An 18,329-nucleotide genomic window follows, 5' to 3' on the forward strand; every position below is an offset into this window, starting at 1 on the left:
TATTTGTTGCTAATATTGTTGGTTGTTTTTTTTGTTTGTTTGTTAAACTAGCAATTGAGTGCTGATAGTAAATGATACACTGAAAGCTTTGGGGAAAGAAATCCTTCAGTTGTTTCTTTTCTTTTTCACATTTCCTTCTTTCTTTCTCCTTCCTTCCCTTTTTTCCTTTCTTTCTCTTTTCTTTCTTTTCCTCTTTCTCCTTCCTTCCTTCTTTTCTTTCTCTCTTTCTAGGCCAGTTAAACCATGCACAGTTAAACCGCATGCATCTTTACATTGTATAATTCGAAATACCATTCTTTTTGAGCTTCTATTTCCATTCAAAGCCTTGATTTTCTAATGAGTTAGATTCAATGGTAGTGACTGATTTTTTATGAGAACAGCTTAAGAAAAGGCTAGATTTGATGGCAAGGTGACCCATTAGTAAAGCACTGGCTCTCAAGTCAGAGTAACTAGATTCAAATCCCACATCTGATGCTTACTGCAAATCTGAATATAGGCAAGCCTTTCTGGTACTCAGTTCCTTCATCTTTCAGATAAGAGTCACACTAATTACTGCAGTAGTTCCTCTCATATCTAGTTTGAAGATGATCATTTAGTACCTTACTTTAGATGCTTTATAAATGCTTTTTGAGCTGGCAGGAGGTTTGTGACCATGATTATTTTCATGATAAGCAAATGATCATTTGGAAGTTACCAATATAAAAAGTCAGCTTTTGTTGGAGTAGATTTTCTCATCAGGAAATACTGTTTATGCCCTTCAGATTTTGTCTATATCTGCATCAGTGCCCAAACGAAAAGTGTTTGGTCAGTCATGCAAACGTGTTTACTGAGTTTCGGGAATACAGATGTTTCTATGTATCTAGATATGTGGCATCAATTTGTGTAGACAAAGCCTCTGAATGACTACATTTTTCCCCTTCCTTCAGGCTGCGTTGGCATCATATAGGCAGAGCTGTTACTTATCTCTGCCATGTATTGTCTCTGCAAAGGATATATCCATCTTGAGACTAATGAGGTAATGTTTGTGTTTTAGTTGTTAACTCAAAAAGAAGATAGTTTGATATAATGGGAAAAGCATTGAAGACCAGACTTAGCTCTCTGGCTATGCCACAAACTTACTATAAACTTCAACAGCTCACTTCATTTATCTGGATAAAAAACATACACACGCATACCTAAGTTCACAAGAGAAAGCTTGATCTAGAGCAGTGATTCCCAAAATGGATGCTACTGCCCCCTGGTGGGTGTTGCAGCAATCCAGGGAGGTGGTAATGGCCACAGGTGCATTTATCTTTCCTATTAATTGCTATTAAATTTTTTTAAAAATTAATTTCCAGGGGGCTAAGTAATATTTTTTCTGGAAAGGGGGCGGTAACCCAAAAAAGTTTGGGAACCACTGGTCTAGAGGATAGAGAATCAGCCTTTGCATCAAGAACATATTGATTCAAGTCTGCCTCTGATACATTATTTTCTGTATGATACTGGGCATGTCATTATACTTCAAGAAAATCTCTAAAGGTTATAAATGACCTGCTGATTTGAATTGCGGAAGGGAGTTTGCTTATTGGCAACTTCCTACATTGATTAAACCAAAGATCACTTTTCTGGATCCAGGATGTCATTGGTGGTAGATAAAATTTCCAAGAATGAAACTTTCTCTAACAGTGCAAATCAGAAGTGTTTCATCATTGAAAGACTTACAGGTTCCTGGACCTGGAGTAACAGGTTATAGTACCATTTGCCCAGGAACACAAAGTAAATCAGTGATGGAACTTTGAATTCAAAGCTTCTTTACCCTGAGATTAATTCTCTCTTCACTAGGTCAGGTTGTATAGGGATCATGCCTGTCTACACACACACACACAACACACACACACACACAAAACATACACATATCTCTTTGCATGTGCATATATGTAAATAAAATGTTGCTTTCAATGTGTGTACATCTGCATAATTCTATCTATTTAATACCCCAAACAGACTAAAACAATGGGAAAAATTGTGGTGATTCAATTCTCTTATGTATAACATAAGCATGTTAGAATAGATAATTTCCAAAGGTCTTTATAATTCCAAAAACTATAATGCTAAGGGTTTGGCTACTTTTAAATAAAATAGTAGATTTTCAGGGACAGCAGATTAAGCTACAATACTTTGTGGTGGTGGTTGTGGATGTTGTTGTTCAGTTTATCTATGATGTTCATTCATGTATGATATTTTGTTACCCCATGGGTCATACTGTTCAAGGAATTTTCTTGGCAGAGAAACTAGATTGGTTTTTGATTTCCTTCTACAGTGGATTAAGCAAAGATTATGTGACTTGCCCAGGGTCACACAGACAGCAGGTGTCTGAAGGCAAATTTGAACTTTGGTCTTCCTTACTCCATGCCCAGTATTCTATTCACTGAGCCACCCAGCTAATTTCTATCTTTTCCCAGGATTTTAAAAAATATCATAATTAATAGTCATAACATGACTTTTGAGGTATTATTCTTATTCAGTATGTGTGGCAATAATAAATCACCCATTTCATCAACCAAGTTTCTTGGTTTTCACTCACATTCTACTGCTTAGTAACAAGATATCCATTTCCCATGTTTATGTTGGGTGGTATAAATACAGGGGTCATATATGAATATTCACGGAGGTAATACAGTGTCAAGAGCTGACTTAGAAATCTAATGGATCTGAATTCAAGTACTAAAGCTGTGTGACCCTAGAAAAGTGTCTTAATTTCTCAGTGTTCTAGTCTAGACAATTATCTAGGATGATAAATTATGGAGAAAACTCCAAGCTAAATTCAAGGAAGGAGTTTCCTTACCATAGTATCATAGATCTAAAACCTGGAGAAAGAGTTGGACTGGAGTCAAGGAAACATTTGTCTAAATCATTTACTAGCTGTGTAACTCTAGGCAAATAACTCAACCCTGCCTGCTTTTAGTTTCTTCATCAGGAAAATGGGAATAATATTAGCACCTACCTCCCAGGGTTGCTGTGAAGATCAAACGAGAGAATATTTGACAAAGCATTGCTAAACCTTAAAAATAATACATAAATGCTAACTTGCTATTATCCCTATCTTCTGTGTCCACTAAGCTAAGTACTGGCAGCCAACTATAGATGAAATTAAATGAAAACTTTATATTTAAGCATAGTTATCATTTCAAAAACAATGGGAAAATTCATTTCCACATACCACTGCACTTTTTTCTTCCAGCTGAGAGTCAAAATACTTAAACAGCATGAATACAGCTCAAAGTAAGCAAAAGTCTATTCTGGAAAGATTCCAGCCCCTACCTACCAAAGGCAGGAAGGATAAGAACTTGCTATGAAAAACCACACTTTAAAGCTTCTTCTGAACATAGTACCATATTTGAGGACTCTAGTTCGGGGTCAAGAGTTACAATATTGCACTCCCAGGAGTAACAGGGAGGAGAGAATTGTCCAAACTGCCTCCTCCAGAGTTTAATATTATTATTCCACCATACTGTCTATGAGCAATAATAGCTCAAAGATAGTTTAGGCATTTAGCATGAGGAAGCTTTTCCACATAAATCTGTCCTGCAGTCCTGCAGAAACAAATTTAGCCTTGTGAGTACGAGCATGAGAATATAACAGTTCAAGTCCATTTGCTTATTTTTTCCTGCAAAAAATGTAAATGCCTACCTTTATCTGCTATAATATGTATTCTCTAAATAGAAATTTCAAGTTACATAAAATTTCACTATCTACTTATGATTGGAAAAGAAAAGGTAAAGGAAAATACAGCTAAAATAAACACGTTACTGAAGATTCAATTGAGTCAATCTTCTACAATAAGAATGCCAAAGTTAATTACCCTTTTCAAGGGAAGCTGATTGTTAACAGCTGACCATTTACTGGTATTAAAATGGATTATTAATATTCCACAAACAATTGGTTAGAGCTTCATAAGAGCAATATAGCATAAAGTAGATTACTATTCTGTATATTTAGGAATAAGAACATTATGAATATCCTAGCTAAGACAAAAAATTATATAGTATCTGTATATAAATACTCATCTGTATAAAAGCAAAGACATATACATATATAAATAGAAGTATATATAAACACAAACATACTCTTCAGACTCGAGGAGAGAAGGATAAATAGATGGATCAATATCTCTCTCTATATATATATTTCAATTGAGAGATAGATAGAAATAGCTATGTAGTTATATATAAATATAGATATAGAGAGCTATATATAATACATTTAGGTCTACCTATATAAACAAACATATATACACAAATTTATGAATCCATAGCTTATACATATATATGTACATATATACTCAAATTAACAGTCTCCAAATATTTATAATAGGGAAAATATATTTATGTTTCAGAATATATGAACTTGATTATTCTCTTGGCACCTAAAGATTCTATAGGTTCTTGGGGTCATCAACATGAATATAATGTCCTAGTCCAATAGAGAAGTACAGAAATGCTGATTGAGAAATTTATTACCTTAAAAAAAGTGTTAAGCCAGTATTCACCGTATTTATATTTCTATTCACAAAAACAGCCTAATTATTTTTGAGAAGCCTTCTGCTCAAAAATTCCTTTCAAAAGCAATCACTAATCTAAAGGACATCAGAAGTATTCACATGTCATTTTTTAATACTTGGACCTTTGGCTCAAAATGTCTGATAAATCAGAAAGATAGAAGTAATGTACCTGTGAAATAAGCGACACAGCAGCGTTTTATGAAAAGAAGTCAAATTAAATAGAATAAGTAAGTTAAAGTCTCAAGCTGAGAGGCAAAAGTGATGAATTTATAGCCAGTGCTGGAGTCAAGAGAGGTGGATTTCAAGTCCTAGTTTTGGTATATTCTCGGTGTGTTCAAAGAGAGAAATTTTAGTATCCTAGGCAACAATCCAAGTCCATAAGTTTCAAATGAGTTGTCATTTTGTATCAGTAGAAAAAGTTTCTGTCCTGGGAACACCCTAATTCCAGTAAAGTAAAAGGTCTAGACTCTAGACCAAAGGATAAGGAGGATACAGACAATTAAAGAAATAAAGAAATATCTTCAGATATATTCAATAGCCAAATTAAAGAAAACTAAATTGATATCTTAAATATCTCAATCACGGGGGGGGGGGGGGGAAATAACTAGCTGTAAAGGAAAATACCAAAGCTGCAGGAAAATCCTAGTCCATAAGAATTCCTTCAACCTTTTAAAGAAGTAGTCCTGGGGGTACCTAGGGGGCACCTGGGGGGCTCAGTGGATTGATAGTCAGACCCAGAGACCAGAGGTCCTGGGTTCTAATCTGACCTCAGAAACTTTCTAGCTGTGTGACCCTAGGCAAGTCACTTCACCTCCATTGCCTAGCCCTTACCATTCTGCCTTAGAACCAATACCCAGTACTGAATCTAAGACAGAAGGTAAGGGTTTCAAAAAAGTAAAAATAAAAAATAAAGAAGTAGTTCCAATACTATACAAACTATTCTCAATAGCTGAGAAATAAAGTGACCTTGTTTGAAATTATTATATTTATGTAATAAACATAGCTAACTTAATAGCTAAACCAAGAAAGGATAGCTAAGACAAGAATTATAGAGTAAGATCATTAATGAATATCATTTCAAAAATTTTAAATAAAATTCTGTCAAATAGACTATAGGGATTCATCCAAGAAATCAGTAATCCAAAGCAAGTTGGATTTATATCTGGGAGTTAAGGATGAGTTAACATTAGTAAAACAATCAACAGACTTAATCATGTTAAAAGAATGAATTACATATTATTATTACATTATTTGGTCATCATTGTCCTGACTTTGGAAGTTCTATTTTATCCCAAATATTTAAATCATTCACATAAAAAGATGGCATAAACACTTTAGAATTTATTTTCCCATTTGAAAATGGGTAAGAATCATTTATTTTAAAAACAACATTACCGCTTTAAGTCACTTAACTCTCATTGTCTCTAACCCTTCCCATTCTTTTGCTTTGGAACCAATACATGGCATTGATTCTAATATGGAAGGTCAGGGTTTTTTTAAATAAATATATGAATAAAATAAAAACAAAACTACAACTTTAATACTACTTAATCAGTCCATAAGCACACAAAAGGATGAATGATGTGAGGCTTCAGTGTTGTATTGAAAGGAGAGTATGGATGAGGCTGCCTTTCCCCCCCTCATATACATTCAATCATACCATGAATTGTTTTCTTTAGAAACTATAAAATTTGACATATTTTCTACCTGCTTACCTAGAGATTTGAAGCACTGAAGTACTTGGTTATGAAGGTTAAAATGTTCATAATATATATTTAGCTACTAGTCAAATTGTAGGAAATAGAGAGAGGTCTTCTAGGTATGGCTGTGGAAAGGTACAGAAAGAGATTATCAGCTTTCATTTTTTATTAGTCAAGGTAGTTAATTAAGGAAAAGATGTTAGAAAAAGTGTGATTAGGAAGAAAATCCAAACAGGGAAAATTTAAGGGAAAAAGTAAACCACTTACATTTTCGGTCACTGGGAGGGGTCAAGATATTGGAAAAGGCTGAAGACCAAGCAACTAAAATCATTTCTATGGGAGTCTAGAAACATGAGGAACATTACATACAGGAGAGATCATAGCTAGTTAAACAGAACTATTTTCAGGAGGAGAAAGGGACCTGATCATTTCAGGGGAAAATTCAATAGTCTGTGAACCTGTTCACCATTGCTTAATATATGGAAAGGAGACATATTAAATAATATTTTGTTTTGTTTTGATTTTAAGAGGTCTGGAGAGGGGAGTAATTAGAAGGATGCACTTTGAATGTGAAGTTCTTGGATCCCTCATTAATAGTTTCTCAGACCACGGAGACTTGTTTCCCTAATATCCATATTTTTCTATTTACAACTGAATTATACTGTCTTTTAGGCTTCCAGGCCCACAAAAATCAGCTTAGGGAGAACTGAAAGAGGAATTTTAAAATGACAGTTAAAAAAATACAAAAAATAAATACTGTGTTGTTAATGTCTAAATAATCCAACTTTTAAAGCCCTTTTATTTAATGTTACAAAATATAAATATTAACTTAATGGGGCATGTGAAAATCTCACAATGATATAAGGCATATAGAAATATGCATGTGTAAGGATACACACATACATATTTATGCACCCCACCTATAACTCAAAATAGATCCACAAATTTATGTCTATTCTACCAGCAAGGAAAAAAAAAGTATTATAAATGAAGAGGTAAATATCTTGCTAGATCTGGCTGTATTCTGGAGACATAGGTTCAAGCTCCGCTCTTTATTTTCTCAGCATCTAAAATCCAAAGTCACACACTTTCCCCCTGCCCTTGGCACTGCTGTCACCTCCATGCACCTAGCAATGCCTGCTTGCCAGTGACAGTACCTTCTTGATGAACAGGCCAGGGCCAGTCCCAAGCAGCTCCCCTTTCAGCCTGACAGCTGCATATCCCAGGTGGTCTGACATTTGAGATGGAGGCTGTGGATAAGATTGAAGGTGTTTTAGGGGAGAAGAAGGCTGTGAATAACACCAAGCCCTCATCCAGATGGAATCACTCACGAGACAACCTGAGATACTCTATTACTGTCCATATGTCTTGGAGGTCTCAAAAGGCCATACTCTATTGATTTATTAGAAACTCGCTTTTCTCTGCTTTCGATTCTTCTCAAAGCAGGCTACAGGACAGGCTTTTTCAGAGATGCTGTTGCTGCTTTTGCTTCTTGTGGGCTTTTTTTTTTTTTATAAGTTCTTTAAATAAAACAGTCTCTATAAATACCCTAGTAAACACCAGACTATAAAGTAAATATTTGGGGGTGAGATCCAGTTTACTTCCTCTTAATATACAGCACCTTTTTACAAGTTTCCCTCTGAGCATAACCCCATGGCCAAACCCTTTACAGAACATACCTATTTTAGATAAATGACTTTTAAAAAAATGTGACTCCAAAGGAATCAAAATGACTATGCTAACTGTCTTGCACTATTTTTCCCTTGCAGATAAGCCTGGAAGAATTATTTCATTGTTTTGGCGCTGCAAACAGTTGTTATTAGTGTACCTTATTTATAGTCAGTTCTTTGAGGCACTATAGTAATATAGCAAAATATCAGTTATTTCATCACACTGGTGAATTTAATGAACCTGAAGGTGTGTGTTATTTTAGCACTTGCCGTAGCTCCTGTGAAAACCCAGTGGTGCTAAAATCTGTAAACCTGTCACTGCTTAAGTAATAACCTTGTTAAAAGCATCTTCATTTAACTTACTTTAGCTTTTGCAGGATGCAGGTTTTATTTTATCAGTGGAGAGAGTAGGTGTTTCCAACCCAAACCACTTATTGTAAATATAATTAATGGTAGTTCATTAATTTATTCTCAGTGTTATTGCTTTTATTTTAACACTTAGTTTAAATTAAATATTGTCTAGATTCTAGTTCCCATTTTCAATTTTTTACAAACTCTTAATTTATATTGAATTTCTGTGGTTGCAACAGTAAATTTTAGTCCACGCTACTGAAAATGCTCTTTTTAATCTTTAATACCCCTTTATGCAAGCCAGAACTGAGCCTCTTGTTTTCCCCATATGTATTTGTAGATGAAAAAGCAAAATACATTTTTTGCTAATATGCCTAGTATAGATTTGAGTTTATTCCTGCCTTTAAAAAATATAGAGAAAATTGGATATTGATGGTAGGTGTTCAGAATTATCAATTGATTTCTGCCAGAGCACATCTACAATTATTGAAATCCTGGCAATAAAAATGGGAACTCCCTCCTACTTAGGACTATTCAGCAAAAGAGAACTGTAATTTTTACAATTACTGCCTTATGGAAACAACAGAACTTCCTACAATTTCACAGATGGGGTATTTGGGGATAAAAAGATAGATAGATAGATAGATAAATAGATAGATAGATAGATAATGTATCCTCAAATTCCTGACTAATTGTAATGAGATGGCCAGTAATTACTGATATGCTACATAGAGCTAGGCAATAACAGTATCACTAAGAGATCTTCCAGATCGCTGTGGAGGCTGCATGTTTGGATTGCTGTCGAAACTATTAGAAGAATGTAAGCTTGATTGACTGCATTAAGATGTATACCAAATTTACTCTCCCTATAAGTATTAAAGAAAACATGCAACAAATAAAACATGCAGCAAAATAGCATCTTAGGTTGTTTTGAAAATTAATTTGATATGCCAAGATGTTTTATCTTCAATTCTATTTTATTTTAATAAAAAACTTTTTTTCATAATTTATGAGGTTCTCCTTTTGATTCATTTAAGGTCATATAACATATTGTTCCTAAAAGATGCTAATTTAAGAAGAACTACAAATACTTTTCTGATTGAATCTTCATCTTAGACTTTTTGAAAAGAAAAAAAGGAAGTAAAGTAAACATCAGTTCAGGAGCATTTTTACAAAATCAAAAACTAATTTCAAACTATCAGTTCCAATTCTTTCTCTTTTCCCCACTCCCCTCCATTTTTCTCAAACTACAATCCTGATTGTTGACATTTTATAATTTTTTTTGAAGACAAGAATGACTTGAAACATTTTAGAGATACTTCATTCAAAATGACACCAACTTTAAGCTTTTGTTCTTCATTTCATGATTTTATTTTCAGAATGTCGTATATTAACAAAAATTAATACTTGCAGACAGCAAAGAGTGAATGGGGTGTTTTAGGAACTAAAATACACAGAATGGTATTTGAAGATGTGATATAGACAAATAGGTTAGAAGTTATTCATATTGGAATAGGATAGTAACACAAAAGTTTGATTCTGGAAGAATGTATTTAAGGTGTATTTTTTATCTCAAACTACAAAATATGACTCTGTTAATGTGCGTATGCCTTACAAGGATAAAATTACTAGTTGGGGTATTAAACAAGCAGGGTAATTTTGTTTGGTCTGTCAGTTAGTAGAGTTTTTAAATGATAGCAGGGCAAGAGATTATACAATTGTACCATTCAATACGATAGAGTTTAAATGTACATTAAAGTTAGAACAATTTAATGAAATTCACATTTATTTCAAGGATTTTTTTAATTAAATCTATTGGTTGTTGGTATCTGTGAACCCTTAAGAATAAACACCTGCAGTGTTTTATTATGTAAAAAGGTAGTTTAATTGCATCATATTTATCACAGACAAATCAAGCCCTATTCAGAAGATAATAATGGCACAGTAATTGGATCAGTAATTGGTTCAGGATGATTCAATATTGTACTAATAATCATAAATACTACTGTCTTCTGCTTTGGTACAGGGCTGACACGGTAATATAGATTGGATTTGGTGCAATAAATATCAGTGAACTGGATCTAACATTAATGTCTCGATCTGTAGTTTGACAATGTCTGCTGAAAGCAGGTATAGAACAGATGCATTTCTTCAAAGCAAAAATGTCAAGCCAAAGAATACATTTAGTTAAAATATTGCACTAGCTTTTTTCATAACCAAATATTTCTGCAGTAAAATTCTTCAACATCTAAGGAATAAATACACTGCCTTATACAATTAACTTGAGACCATATGACTGCATTATAAGAATGACATGAGTTGTTCGATTTGATTGCTCCTGGTTACCATGGCTGATATGGCATGGTGGGCAAAATCAAAGGCCAGCCATATAATGATGGCTGAGAAAAATCATGCCTGTCACCATACTGTGTTCAGCAGACACTTGGCACATAAACAGGACTATTTCTTAGCCAGTGTGGTGGTGGCCTTTCACTGAAAGCCAAAGTAGGGAGAGACTCATTATAATAGAAACAATGATCCCTCATTCATTCTACATGGAAACTTGCCTTACCCTAACACATTAGATAGTTCTGAGCTGGATGAGAGGAGGCATATGCCCCTTATCAATGAAACAGAAGGACTTCATCTACACACCTGGCTTTGATTATACAGCAAAATAAAGCATGGGAGTAAAAGTTAGGAAGACTTGAGTTCCAATCTTGCCTAAGGCAATTCTTTACTTCTCTTTAGGAAAGCCCCTTAATCTCTTTCAGATCATTTTCCTCAGCAGTAAATTAGGGATAATATTAGCTCATAAACTTGTGAAGATCAAATGAGATAACTTATGTAAAACACCATGGAATTTCTAAAACACTATATAAATACTAGGTATTAATAATAATAATGTTTATCACCAATGAATATATAATTGCATCCATCTATTTGCCTAATTATGATAGCTCATATATCAATATGGAGTGAGTTGATATTGTGAAATATGTTCATTTCTAGAAGGAGGGGGAAATTCCAAATAAATGGTGACTGTGTCACATTGTCAAATTACAAGGAATTGTTTCTTGACCAAAATAATCAGATTGAGTGTGTCACTTCAAAATGTGGAAAAGAAAATGTTTCATTTAAAATGTGGGAAAATTGGAATATCCCTGGATTTGGAGCCATGGGAACTGGGCTTGAATCCTCCCTTTGCTATTTACTTTTTGCAGTTCTTGATAAGGGAAAGGGAATAAGTATTTATTAAGAACCTACTATGTGCCAGGCATTGCGCTGAACACTTGACAAATAACATCTTGCTTGATTAACCCTGTAACCTCTCTGGTGTTCCGTTTTCTCATCTGCAAATGAGTATTTGAACTCAATGATCTCTGTACTCCCTTCCAACTCTAAATACTATAATCCTATAATTCTATGATTGTCTATCAACCCTTTAAATGACATGTAATTTGCACTTGGCAAAGATGAACCTTTTAGGATTATTTCTCACTAAATATAGTGTATGTACTTTTCCCAAAGGTAATGTACATGGGGTAGAGAGGAATAGAAGAAGAGAGAGAACATGACATAGTACTAAGATATTAATATACCAAATCAATTGTAACAGAATCAAGGTAAGGGATCCAAATATACAAATTACCTATTTTTTAGAGAAATGTGAACAATTAATTAAAAGAAGCAGAAGACCCAAGTAGTCAAAAAGAAGAACTGGGATCTATGATACCCTGAACTCTGGCCCACTGCTGTTCTACCAAAAGTAATATTCTGAGGAAGCCCCTTTTTGTATCCTCTCCCCTCTTGGTTTCTTCCTCTTCAGAATAGAAGTTTATAATAGTATAAGAGAACTCACAAAACCCAGTAAGAGGAGTAATTAACATACTGTTTGTAAAGTGCCTCCTTACTTGACAGGGAGACTCATGCCTCTTGCTTTTATCCTGATTTTTTTAGGGTACTAGGGGGGATGAGAGTACATGAGAGTGATTACTTTTCTTGTTGCCAAAGTTAGGCAAAGAGCACAAGTGGATGAGGGCCATGTGTTGAAAGAGTTGTGATCAAGAGCCAGGAAATAACTGTTAGCAGGCCCCCTCAAAGTCATTTTGGAAAAACCCCATGTTTCCTTTTCAGGGGATGAGTTTTTGGAGCTGCGTTATTTTTAGACAGACCTGCCCTATGCAAGGTATGGATGCCACAATTTTCTCAGCATATGCTTAGTTGAATCTTTCAGAGGGCATTCATGTTGGCCCCATTTCCCACGTAGGCATGGAGGAGATGTCTTCATCTATGGCAGTAGACTGGGGCTCCTGCCAAAGGCAAGACTCCAACTCTGCAGGCAAGGGAAATAGATCATTTCAGTTCCTGAATCAGCATTAGGTCTTGTTCACCTGAGCAGTGGAAAGCCTGTGGCTTTATTCAAAGGCTAGGAAATTCCACATGTTTATGGAATCGAGTTCTCTTGAAATGAGGTGACTGTTTATTGCTAAGTGTCCATGAAAGGAAATCTGCAGTCAAATAGAACTGAGGCAATCACACATACTACATGTGTCTATGCCCCAGTGGTCTCAGCCCTGAACCACCTTCTCTAGAGTTATACGATAACTAATTCACTTGGTCCTATTTCTCCCTGAAGCTGTAAGTCTAGTTGTGGTTCACTGATTTAGTGACGTGAATGAAGTAAATTCACTGCACTTCAAATCTCTCATTACACCTTAATTAGGACCGGAGCTAGAAATATCAATGTTTTAACAACTGTACTAGACAAGGTTTCTTTTCTTCCTTTAATCACATATTGTAAAGTAGATTGAAGTAGTTTCTCAATGTTTCCCTCCTTTGTTTATCTCCCTGTAGACGGTCCATGGCCAAGTGGAATAACATAGGGCTGAGGTTGGGATCTTTCTGTTTTAATCCTGACTCAGTCAGCAAAACAGGGCTGCAAATAGCCACTTGCACACTCATCCAAGACGAGTAATAATTTATACAACGTGAAAGGGAAAAATGTTATTTCCATTTATTCTATGCCCCAGATAATTTGGGGGTAAGGAGTGGTCGGGTGAAAAATAATTATTGAAGGATGGTAACTTTTCTTTATGTTTTTTTATAAGGCAAAAACTCTGTGATCTAGATAAACTGTTTTATTATTGTTTACTTTAAGTTGTTTTTCTGTAAAGTAGTTCATGCAAAGAGCAATCTACAAAAGATATTATGCAGGTTACTAATTGATAAACATGAAGCATTTGGAGGTGGGGGTTCTCTCATCCCCAGTAAATGAGGAAATCATACTTTTGCTTTATTTGTCCAGATGAATTATTAGATTCTACAGTTCAGTTAGAGCAGACAGGTGTGTCATTGGATAGAACGCTGGTCTTGGAGTAAGGAAAACTATTCTTCCTGAGTTCAAATCCAGCTTCAGATATTTACAAGCTAAGTGGCTATAGGCATATCACTTAACTGTTTGCCTCAATTTCCTCATTTGTTCAATGAATTAAAGAAGGAAATGGCAAAGCATTAAGGTCAAAAAAATCCCACATTGGATTATGAAGATTAAGACCATGGAAAGGACTATATAAACACAAGTAAGTTAAGACTTTGAGACCTCTGCTGTCACTACTTTTTTTCCACTCCAGGATCCCTAATTTTGAGGTGAATTTTAGGTAGACTGGATCCATTGTAACATAAAAAAATTGAATCAGAGGAAGTTTAATAATTGTTCTAGTTATTCCTACAACAAAACCAAACCAAACGGTTTCAACAGCTAAATGGAAAAGGGAAGTTAAATACCTTTTGAACTGAAGTGGAAGGGTTTTTTGTTTGTTTTGTTTTATTTATTTCTTTTTCTTCTTCCTCTATATCAGATGTTCACCTTTCTCCAAGAAAAGGTGATAGCAACATGGCTAATTAACAAAAAAAGAATAATTGAACTAGGGATGAAACAATCTACCTTTAAATCAAAGAAAAAAAGGCAAACAATACTAAAATTTAATCTGTCCTCTGGGGCAGAAGGCAGCTTACAGGTTCTAGTCAGCTCACAAATGTAGCTAAGTGGCAGTCAGAAAAGATCATGTGACTGAGGTCTAAAAACTAATTAATCTCCATAAAGCTGTAAGTGAGGTAGGTAAGATGACTTGAAATCTGATTACATGATTGCATTTAAGGAGGGAAAATGCAGCATGTATCTTTCATGTTGATTTTAACCACCTGAGCCCTTAATGACGTTTTGTACCTTGGAAGAAAACTCATATTTCATCTATATTTAAAAAGATCTACAAAGATGCTAGTGTCATTAGTGCATGATTTACGAATTGAGTCTAAATAATATGATAATGAACCACACAGGATGCCTTTGTGAAGTTTCCCAGGATCAAGTAATTCTTTGATAAGTGTATTCAATGTAACAGGGAAGCTATAAATTCAAAGATTAAAAAAGAGACTGACAAAGGAATTTAAAGGAAATAGTCATTTCAAAATTCCAACTTCCTCCCCTCCCCCATTATGAAAATAAAACAAATCATTAGGTAGTATATTTTGACTGGTGAACATTAATGTCTCTCTAAATTTATTTCTGGAGTTAATGTCTTATTCAAAATAATAATTTTGAAAATTGGCTTAAATGTGGAATTATAGCTTTAATAGCTGTACACATAACAAAGTATCATATGATAAGAGAATCTAACAACAGACCTTGTTCTTAATTTGGCATTAAAGTGTTTTTTGTTTGTTTAGTTTTGTCTTTTAATTTCTTAACACTGTTTCATTCAGTTAAAAGACATTTCTAAGGAACTATCCTTAAATTTTGCTCTCCTTATTTCTGTAACTACTCTAGATTAAAAATGTGCAAGGCCATAAGGAAAGAACATATACTAGACTGAAATGAGTCCTGAAATCCATATACAATTGTGCCTAGATTTGCTTTAAGTAGAGACTTGAAGCTTCAATCATCTATGTACCCCTCTGTCATTTTTAGTTTGATCCTCACACGATTTGCTACACCATCATTGAAAAAGTCAGAGATTTATTTGAAAAAAGGCCATGATACAGGGAAACCATTGCCACCTGGAAATTCTGGATGTACAGATGAACAGAGCTCCTATATACAAAGAGAAGGAATGAGTACATGAAATGTGTTCCATAATCGTTTCATTATAATTAGCATTCCTTGATAAAAATTGATGAATGTGAAAGCAGAGTACCTCATAAAAACCTAGCACCTATCCCTGAGGATCTGAAAGCACTTTGTAGATATGGGGCTTACTCCGGCTGGACCTAATATGAGTAAAACACACTTCGGGAGCAGAGTGCTCATGAGGGTAAGGTAAATTAACTCTTTCAAGTCACCAGGGTCTCATTTATTATTTTAGCAGAAATACTAAGCTCTGTTCATGTTTTGTCAAACGAGGCAACTCAGAGGTAATCATAAAAGGTAGTTTACTAATATTTAGAAAATAAGATGCATTTTTCTTCATATTTTTCTCAACCCATTAGTAATTCTGTTAAATTGGATACCTGTCTGTGTGCATACTGAACAAGGTGAGAACCCATGTACAATAGTTTGAAGGCTATGGGGGAAATTAAACTTGAGAATATTTAAGCAAAGGTTTTGGATATAATAATTATGATCAATGAGGGCAATGACTTAACTTTACCTAATTTTACTATTTCTGTACATTTTTTCTTATATTTATCTCTTTTGTGTCTGTTTATATCCTTTCCATCCATCTTGCTTTTCAAAATCATTGTAGAGACAAATATTTCCCTCAACCCCCGAAGGCTTTTTGTTTGTTTTTCTTTTGTTTTATTTTGGTAAGCAACCACAAGAATGGATTTGAATTTCAATTTTGCCTTAAATATAGGGCAGAAGAAAGGTAATATAGCATAAAGTTTTTGACATTTAGCATTAGAATAAGATGATTACAATAACAACCGAATCTTTACTAATTTTTCATTGCTTATGTGAATTTATTCTGAGTAGACATATTTGTGCTTTTTTCCATAGTACGGATTATTTTAGTTAACTTTCAGAATAGAGTATTAACTTAGTAGTAATAATTTGTAATTAGATCCATGATCTTCTCAAAATGAATACTCCCAATATGGCACATGTCACTACCCCATCAGAGTTCTAGTTACTTCCCTTTCATAAACCCTCAAAAAAGAATTTAACATATTGTCTACCTCTTTTCTTTTTTTGTTATTTTTGAAAACAGTTTGTAAGTATGGATACACTACTTGGGTTGGCTTTTTTCCCCCTTGCTCTCAATATATAACTGATTCATCTTCTTTTTGGATAACATTTCCTTGACAATGTTTTTTATGCTACTTGTGTTATCTTCACTGATATAATACTAATTATTATACTGCACCATGAATTTCTTTATTGCCTTCTTGTTCACATTCTAATTTCTCTGAATTTTCAGAGATTGTGCTAATCCATAATTTACTGTATATACAAATCAACAGGAACATCTTGGTGTTAAAAATCTGAGGTGTCTGTTGCTGCTGTTTCTGCCATTATTGCTGTTTTTCTCCTTCTCCTTCATTATACTTAATGCCTTCCTCCTCCTCCTTTTCCTCTTCTTTCTCCTCCCTCTTTCTTCTACTCAACTTGAAAGCACTGAAAGTGCTCTGAAATTTTTTGGATGCAATCTATAGCTGTTATGCTGACATTCAATGCTAAATACAACTCAGTGGTAGCCATTGCATCAATCAAATGCAGTAAGTATTTGCTAAGCACTTACTCCATGAAGATACTGTGAAGGGCACTGGAAGCTTGTACTAAATAGATTATTACAGGAGCAGCAAGACATGGTAGTTTGATTGTTGTAGATGTAGAGAAGATGACCTCAGAATGTAGCAGTATATGGTATCCTAAATCTTACCATTTGGTCTAGATCATTAAGATGAACACAGACCCAAAGAAATGGCCTCCAGCCATCATAAAATCTGTCCAAAGGAACTAAGGAACTCCCAAGGAAGACTGCAAAAAAAAATCAGATGGCATTAATCAGACAGTCTTCCACGAATCCAAATTCAGGACAAGTTAAATTAAATGTGATTCTCTCTGAAGACACAAAATTATTGGCTACTCTTTCCAGAGCAAGTTGCTTCTTGTTTCAGGTTTTCCAACATCCTGTGCCAGGAGAAGAAGATAGTATAATATTTTCTCTTTCCTGATATTTTTTGATATTCCTTTCTCTTGATCAGGCATATCAGACCTTGATAGGCAGCTAGTGAAACAATGGATAGAAAACTTGACCTGGATTCAGGGAGACATGAGTTCAAATCTGGCTTCTGATGTGACTAGCTATGTAAGTCTGAGCAAGACCCTTAATCTGTTTGCCTCAGTTTCCTAAAGTATAGATTTGAGGAAGATAATTATAACATCTACTTCATAGGATTGTTGTGAGGATATAATGAGATAGTACTTGTAATGAACACTTAGCCCAGTGCCTATTGCATAGCAGATGCTATAAAAATGTTTATATTCGTTTCTTCTCCTTCCACTCACAACTTCTCCCTTGAGGTTTACTCCATTTTTCCTAACCTTCTGTTCAGTTCCATGTTTCTGTGGTATATCACCTTACAGGCTATGGTCCTCCTTTCTCAAATAATTTAGTTAAAGCCATAACTTGAAATTTTTTGTTCCTCAGGCAAGAAATAGAAAAAGGAACCTTCATTGGGAGAGGGATCTTCAAAGAAGAAAGAAGCAGAAACCTTTGGCATCAAGACATTGGCATCAGGCAGTTGAGAATGTTCTACCTTTTAGATTTCCTAGCAGCTTCTTCATCAATTTAATACAATCTAAAATTATTTATTAAGCACCTTATTTGTGCAAAAATATTGTGCAAGTCCCTGAAGATATAAAGACAAAAGAAAAAAATAATCTCCATTCATTCTATTGAAATGCATTCTACTGGAGGCAATAGGGCATATAAATATATAAGTATATGTGTAATAATTTGAACAGAGAGCTTTAACAATGAAAGGATTCATAAAAAATTCCTTGAGCAGATGACATATGATCTGAGCTTTGAAGGAAGTCATAAATTTTGAAAGATGGAGGTG

The sequence above is a fragment of the Gracilinanus agilis genome, chromosome 3 (assembly GCF_016433145.1).
Source record: "Gracilinanus agilis isolate LMUSP501 chromosome 3, AgileGrace, whole genome shotgun sequence".
NCBI classification, from domain to species: Eukaryota; Metazoa; Chordata; class Mammalia; order Didelphimorphia; family Didelphidae; genus Gracilinanus; species Gracilinanus agilis.